Consider the following 8,403-nt stretch of genomic DNA (forward strand, 5'->3'; position numbering starts at 1 on the left):
AGGATGAAAATGCTACAGAGTCAATCCATCCTAGGCAAAATGAAAGAAAGCCATCCTATGATCTTTATTTTTTACAAAAATAAAAATTTGAAGGAAAAAAAAAATCTCTCCAGATGGCTTTGTTTGAGTCCCTTCCCAATTTTTTGCCGTGTTGATCAATAAACAATCTACATAACTTGGTTGCATCAATAATAAATGTGGCAGTGAAAGGTCGCTTCACCGGCAGTCTGGTTTTGATGTTTACTACTTTGAAATTCAACACACGCTCAACCCATCCCAGGGGAGATTCTTATTGTGTGTGTTTGTGTAAGATGAGTGTGTTTGCATCTGAAATGTGAATGTGACTTGCATGTTATAAGTCTACCCTTGCCGTGTTGCCGACTGGTCCAGGTGGTGGACCCCACCTGTAACTTTCCTGCAGCCCTTAGCAGAACAAGCACCATAGAAATTAAATTGATGGAAATCTGCCTTTGTTCGCGGGTGTTTCCGTCGCTGAGGCACTCTGCTCCTCTAAATTGCTCACAGGCACTCTATCAGAAGGGTGGGGCGAATTATGGTGTTTTTTTTTTTCTCCCCCCTTTCTAATGAGGAAAACAAATGAGCCTACACGAGCACACAATTAGGTGGAAGTCATGGCTATGTGTCGTCTTTAGATGAGCGACATGATGGCCTCTTTAGCCCTGGCGGGAGGAAAGCCCTGCCCCAGGAGACGGATCATTAGGGCCGGAGAGGGGAGGCGCTGCTGACAGTCAACACCGAGGGTGTGGTGAGAGGCAGGGGAGGGGGGCTGCGAGCTGCCAGTCAGGCACGAGAGAGGTTTTAGCCTTTGACAATAAGTACCATCTTGATTCAACAGGAGATGTTAGCTCATGGCGATTTGCTAATGGAAAGTCACGGCGTTTCCTCGTCACCTGCTTGTGTTTGCAGTTTTTATCATGCAATCGTTCATTGTATGCACTCATGGTTGGTTGTTATGCACGTTGAGTTAGTTCAACGGGCGTCAAAATGTCAACGCCAAAAGAATCAGAGTGTAAATAGAATCCTTACAAAGATATATCACCTGACTGACAGGATGGGCGATGAGATCACTGCTTGAGCTCGCCTTTGTTCAATGGGCATGGCATCACTTGGTCCCATTAGGGAAACATCAGAGCTGTAAAAAGCTGGAAGAGTGCCCCCACATGGTCACCAGTAGAACTGGCGTTTCCCATTCATGACCCATTGCGCCATACAGCAAAACTATTCACAGTTTGGTTTACTTTGGAAAAAGTAGACTCTCATCTATTTCACTCCTTTCCCGATAGATTCAACAATTAGCCGGTCAGAAAACGACATGTTTTAATTAACTATTGATCCCACCCCACATTGTCCATCTCTGTCATAGCACGAGGTTGTCTGGCCGAGCACGGCCCACCCGTGTCCCTACGGGATTGTGATGTCACACGATTCATCATCAGCTACCGAGAGGCACGAGGCAATGGCTTCACCTTGGAGTGTCCCCGCACGGCTTCGCCGCCCTCCCCTCACCCTTCCTGCTCTCCCAGGGGAGGTTTCAATTAAATAGCCCAAATATTTGGGAGGTTTTAATCCACCTTCTTTATCTTTGCCACCACAACCAATGCCCAGCCAATGAATAACACCATCTTGCTTTTCTCTTTTATATGGAGATTAGCGATGCCGTGTGGATGGGATTAGTCTCCTTGAGCCCATTTGGACACCATGAAGAGAGTGTCTCACGAGATGGCAATGTGACTGTTCGGCATCAAGCTGCAACAGAGTGAAACAAGTGGATTAAATTAGAAATGGAGTAAACTTTGTCAAAAATGAATGAATTGTGAAAAATAAATGGATTATCTGCTTAAGTACCTTTTTAATGCCAACGATTCATGCGGCAAACACATGATGGATATTATCAGCCGGCAATAACAATCAGTTTAGGATTTGGATATTTGTGCAACTATTTCCCGACATTAAATGTTTGTGTCACGCAGGCGATTGACCTTACGTGGGCATAAGTTCTCAGTGACAATCTTTGGCCAGCAATTTGCTTAGAAACAGCTTGTTAATGGTCAATTGATTAGGGCTTAATGGGAGTATTGATCAGGGTGTTCCACAATGCGATTTCTTTTTTCTGCATTTATTTATTTTTTTTTCTAGCCAGAGTCGAGCTCAAATTGAAACGCTGGCATGTTCCTGCAGGTCGACTGTTAAATGCACATCATTAGTGTTCCTCCAGATCTTCACTCAATGGGTAACAGAGGCACCTGGGCAGATAAGGGATATTACCCTGAGGGATGTTCTCGGGGATTATTTATTTCCACTTCGCCGAAGAGCCGCAACCAACTCTGGTCTTGACATCAAGCTCCGCCTAGAAAACTTGAATTGTTTTTGATGAAGTCTTGATGTGCCCCTGCCCACTTCAAACCAGGGAGTCTCTATCTTGTCTTTGTCGATCGATACATAGATGCTCATTTGCACTCCCCAGTCACAGTCTGATGCACTCTTCATTAATGAGAGCGACTGTACCTGGTTTAATGTCTTTAAAATGGTAGCAGGGGGAAAAAAGTCATTTAGTCTGATCACTTGTAATATGCATTTAGAAGCTGGAGAATCATTTTGTGATAAATGTTCTTTAGTGTAGTTGTTTGATATGTTTCAGTTTCACTATGAATGTACAGCGCTGTCGATCGCTCTGTGCCAGAGAAACCGCTAGAGGCAATAAAGACGTCTCGGTAAAGGATGAGAGCGCCCCGTTTCTAGAAAGCTTCATTACTCATCAGATACTGTTAGGGAAATTTAGGAGCTTAATTCTGTCATTCCAGGCGCCTGACAAAGCCCTGATTCCAACGTTGTTATAGTGGAGACTGATGTGTTCTTCATCACTAATGTGCACTAGGGCTGCAATCCCTCAAGGAGAAGGATGAGAGCTGCTGTTGCATTTTGGGAAGTCTTGCTGCGGGGGGGCTTGGCCTCACTTTCGTTATATGTGGTCGTGTGCTAATTGATTGCTAAGAACTCTGTTGATTGTGGGGAATTGGTTATTGATTAATAGTGGTGGACTGAGCTTCACAATTCACTCAACACCAGTATTTATTTTGTTCATAATTGACATACTTTTATATCTTTTATTTTACCTACTCATTATCGCTGGTTTAGAAATATTGTTGATAGTAAATTTATTTATCCAACTGACAGAAAATCTTTCTTAACTCTTAAATCTGAATATCTGCAGCCAACAGAGAGATTCAAGATTTATTTTTTCGATATATACTATATTACTTTATACTTTATTCAATCTTAGCTACTTCTTTATCGTCTTCAATGGACTTCAATGTGATATTTTCACATATCAGACCCTGAAAAAAATATATATTTTTAATTATAACTATATTTGTATATATGTGTCTTTGGATGTCTAATAAAGTACATTATCAGTGCATTTTCTAGTTGTATAGAAAGTAGATGGTTGGAGCAATTCCATTTATAGCCAGGTCTTAAAATATGACCATGGTTTATTTTATTTTCCTGCGCTTTTGTACCTGGATCTCCATTTTAACGGGCTAATTAGTGGATAGCTAAACCGACCGCCTGAGTCGGCCATGGCCAGAGGTCTTCTGCTAAGCATGCAGCTTCTTCAGCCAGCAGACCGGGCCAGCCGGCTGCTTTGCAAAGCTGTCATGGAAATCCTTTTCTAATCCTGCGCTCCCCTGCTGGGAGCCTGTTGTTGCTCTAGCTTCACGCGGGACATATGACAGCACTGATAAGAGGGACTTCATGAGATTGAGTCAAATTAAAAAAGGATCAGTCTGCATTATGAGCAAAACTTTGGCAGAACGTTTTCCCACTCGTTATGATCCTTCATCGACGGTCGTTTTGTGACACTAAATGCGTCTGGCTGTCATCGGGGTTTGATTCTGAGGATGCTGCCGGCTCTTCAGAAAGAGCAGAGGATAGACAGCGCTTAGACTTAATTATTTATTCCCCTCATTTCCTCATCTTGGTGAAGTATGTGTGTGTGCTTTCGATGTGGAGGTGTGAATGATGCCGGATCTAAAAAGGATCGTCGCTGCTCGACCCCGAGACAGTTATGGCTTTCCTTATCATTTGCCAGGTAACACGAGTGAGTAAAGAATTCTGCTTACACTCACTGAAATCACTGAGGTTCGCTTGTTAAAGCACAGATGTCAAACACGAGGCTTGAGAGGCCGGATTCGGCCCCGTGACATCATTTTATGCGGCCCGCCAAGGCAAATCATGTGAACTTAAAACCATCCATTAAGCTAACATTATTATTGTATTAAAAAAGAAGTCCAGAAAGCTCAGAGATTTTCATTTGTTTTTGTCACAAAACCATACCTGTCACATCTTTACTACTGTATGTATATTGTGTGAATGCATATTTTGATATAACATCAACACACTGTGTTCTTTTTCTTGAATCAGTTGCATTTTATTGATATGATAGCATACAGATATTTACCGCCATCTTGCCTAAACGCCATGTGATGGAAAAATTGATAGAAATAAGCGACAGTGGTGTAGGTAGTATGACCATGGAGACCTTGACCGGGGTCTCAGACAATGACTTCTTTTCTAGCAAAAGAGGAATGAGAACCATAAAAGTTGAATGATGACTTTAATTCACTGGTAGAATGGATTTACCATGATAACTTGTTCTTCTCCATCGCTCATCAGTATGGTAGATGGTGCGCTATTTGAAAAGAAAAAAAAAAAAGACATAAATGTCTTCCTGCATTCACTTGAAGGGTAAATTAAAATGATAGGTTTAAAAGTGCATCTCTGTGCTTCTAATGTATCCCATGTGTTAAAAAGAACGACAGAAATGTGTTTTGTTACTGGTGTGTCTGGTGTAGATAGAGACCCCCCACCACATATCAGGAGAATAAAAATGGCCTCCATGTTGAGAACGGGGCTCAGCGGCTGCTGATTGATTTGGCCGTAATAGTGACAACAGGCCTCCCCTGTGTTCCACTCCGCATAATTCTTTGAGTAATGCCGAGCATCCCAAAATCGCTCCAGCGCAACACAAAAATCGAATTAAATCACCTGGATACAATCTGTAATTGATTGAAAGTGTCAAAAAAGGTAGGTGATGTCATTAATAATGTGAAGGACTTTTTAAAAAAATGCTGTATTAAGAGCTTTTCTTTTAATGTTGTGTTTATTTGGCCTATGATACGTTCCATCATACCTCCTCGACGCTATCGGGATGTCGCCAGTGACGTATAGGTGTCCAACATCATTTTTCTTTTCTGTCTCTATTTCACCTTGACGTATTTCTATGTCACTACAGTTTCCCGTAGGACCAACCTATTCGGCCATATGTATCTTTGTGTACAAAATCACAAGCTACAGATCACTAGACCAATAAATGGAGCCGGTGTGCACTTCACAGTGTATGACTTTGTTTTGAATCAATACTGTAAATTATTGAAGACGTAGGGTGGGGATATGCCAAATGATATTCATTGAAGGGAGCGACGTTTCCCTTAGCTGCCAATAAAGTTACGTGTTTTATTTTACTCCCTGTTGTAGCTAGGAAATGGCGACCTTCTCACATTTTCATGAATAACAATTTGCACAATTCTTAATATGCAAGAGTGTGTTGCTTTTATTCTGGGAATAGTCCAGACACTCCAAATGTGAGCTTCATTCAGGATTAGGTGAGCACTGGTGTACAACCAATCATATTGAGAGGTGTCACTAATTAGCTAAATGCTTTGTGCATAATATTTAAACACTTCTTAATTTCATACAGCAAGATTATTATACAATATGTTCGATAATAGCTCAGGGATTACCTAATAAAAATGTGCAAAACGTTTCTGTGGGTGTGCCTTGTCACATTTTGGAATTGATTATCCTTTCGCGTATTTAATCAGATGATCGAGTAATCGGATAAATTACAGGAATGTGCATTATGCTGGCTTTTTTTTTTTTCCACAATAATCACCTCACTTACCATTAACTTTCACACACCGCCTCTGCTCGATTTTCTTTCTTTGCAGGCACCAAATTATGCAAAACTCTGCATTCATGCATTTTTAACACAAATGTTTATATTTCATAGTAGAATGGACATTAATGTACACTAAAAAAATCTTTATTGATGGTTTTCATGATGCTGGTGAAGCCTCAGGACAAAGATTTTATGGCTTTAGTTTTGTCGTCGACCTGCCACCAGTCACATCCTATTTTGTATAAATCGTCCATTTATAGCCAACCACCTTTCCATTTTTAATGCAAATGTCTCATGGCTATCAGCAAATAGTGAAATGTGTATTAACCCAAATCTTAACCCCATCCTTGAATTGAAGACCTTGCATTGAATCGAGTGAGTTCAGCGAGTGTATCATTAGCAACCATCATGTCAGAGACACTGCATATCACCTTTCTCCGAGCAGGTTCGCGTTTGATAAGTACTGCTCAAGCTCTGCTGACCTTCCATTTTTAGGGAAATAGGCAAAGCCAAACAAGCGTAATACATTATGGCCTGTCACGGTCCAACAGGTCCTGATGTGAGATACATACCGATGGCTGACAGCTATTATTATTCTAGCTGCCAGTATTACACACGCAAGCGAGCAGATGATGCCTTGTGTCGTAGCCGGATAGAGATGTCAATAAGCACATCCACCAACCTTGTCAGCACGTGTGTCCACTTGTTTGTGTGGAAGATATAGCATATAAAAAATAAATAAAATATGCTGGCCTCAGTGCTGTTGAATAAATCAGCACATTGTGAAATATGCAAGACTTTTGGCAGGGAATGGAATCTTTGTCAAAAATATATTGACCGCTAGGAGATGCTGTTTGGGGCATTTTATTTATTTATTGTTATTGATTATTTTTTAAATTTTAATCTTTTATTTATTTATCTTTATTGATTTTTTTTGTTCCCTCATGGTATTTGGGAAAAAAAATACAGTGCCCCAGCCTCTATTTTAAAAATTAATTGTGTGGTTTTGCACAGTATAAAAGCCGATTTAAGTCATTGACATATTTTCCTAGCTAGTGTTTTTTGTTTTTCTTCAGATCTCGCTTTGTTCATTTCAGCCTGCTTCAATGCAAAACTCAAATGTGTCTTAATTAAGTGAAAATTGCTATAAGAAATAAAAGTCCTGCAGTTTTCTGCACTAATGGCCAGAGCAATAGCAAGCGCTCATCTCTCTTCATTCTACTTGCAGCTGAATTCCATTCGGCAGCCATCATTTCCAGCTGTGAGCTCAACTACAAGGACGACGAGCCTGCTGCACGCTTCTCTACACGGTATTTACTCTCAAACATTTTTCTCCTCCTTTTTTTTCTGCCTTTGTCAGCTTACACGTGCAGCAGGAAATAAGTTCTTGGCTTTGAATCTAGAGTGAATCCACGTAGATGTTTAAAGCTATTATATTTATACACTGCTGACCAAAGGTGAGCTGCGGGGGGTAAAAAATGGCCAATTGGCTGGTGTGCCTAGCTTATCCGTCTTGGATTCAGTGAAGTAAAAAGAGCAGGGTATAAAGGTTTATATTGGTTAAAGGATTTCAGCCATGGCACGTGTTGGCGTACCACAAGGATGTGTCCTCAGCCCCTTTCCACTTCTGTGCCACTTTCCACCACGAGGCCACTGAGTACTGCATTCAAGTGTGGACCGCATGGCTAAGAGTTTGAACTTTCTTTCCCAATTTTTTAAAATTAATGTTAACAATAAAAAAAAAAACTGTGGTTGTAACTACTCATTCAGGCCAGATGGCAAAGGACAGCTTGATTGTCGAACGTCTCTTTTCCTAAGATGGCCAATTCTTCATGGTTTTGGGTCATTTGTCCGTAATAAAATCCACCGAGTAGTATTCGCCTTTGACGGCCATAAGCCCGTCAGATGTAACAAAGTCAACGATATACTATAACTGTGCTGAATTGTAGGACTATAAAAGACAACAGTCCCTTTAGGATGACTTATTGTCACCTTGAAATCATAAACCAAGTGTCCAATGGTTTAAAGCCTCTCACTTTGCTTTTTCTGTGAAATTGTAAACCTTGATCTGGCTTGAGTTTTCACTGCAGGGTAGCAAAAGTGACACCAACTCTGTATATTCATGCTCGTCTAACAAATATTAGCATCTTTTCATAATCTTGGCAATTAAAATTCCAGACCTTTGTTTCAATTGTACCAAAAGAGACACTAGCATTAAAACTTCAGAATATTCCAAAGACATTCTGCCATGAAGCAATCATAATATTTAAGAAAGGATAATTGTGAATTTTTCCCATTCCTTGTCCCATCTTAGACCTCCTGCTGATTCAACAAAATAAAACCATTAGATTCAATTACATTCTGTAAATAATGCACTGGTAGCACAGCAGTCATTCAAGGCCGGCTGGGTTTTAATTACGGCT

The sequence above is a fragment of the Syngnathus typhle genome, linkage group LG16, assembly GCF_033458585.1.
Source record: "Syngnathus typhle isolate RoL2023-S1 ecotype Sweden linkage group LG16, RoL_Styp_1.0, whole genome shotgun sequence".
Classification (NCBI taxonomy): domain Eukaryota; kingdom Metazoa; phylum Chordata; class Actinopteri; order Syngnathiformes; family Syngnathidae; genus Syngnathus; species Syngnathus typhle.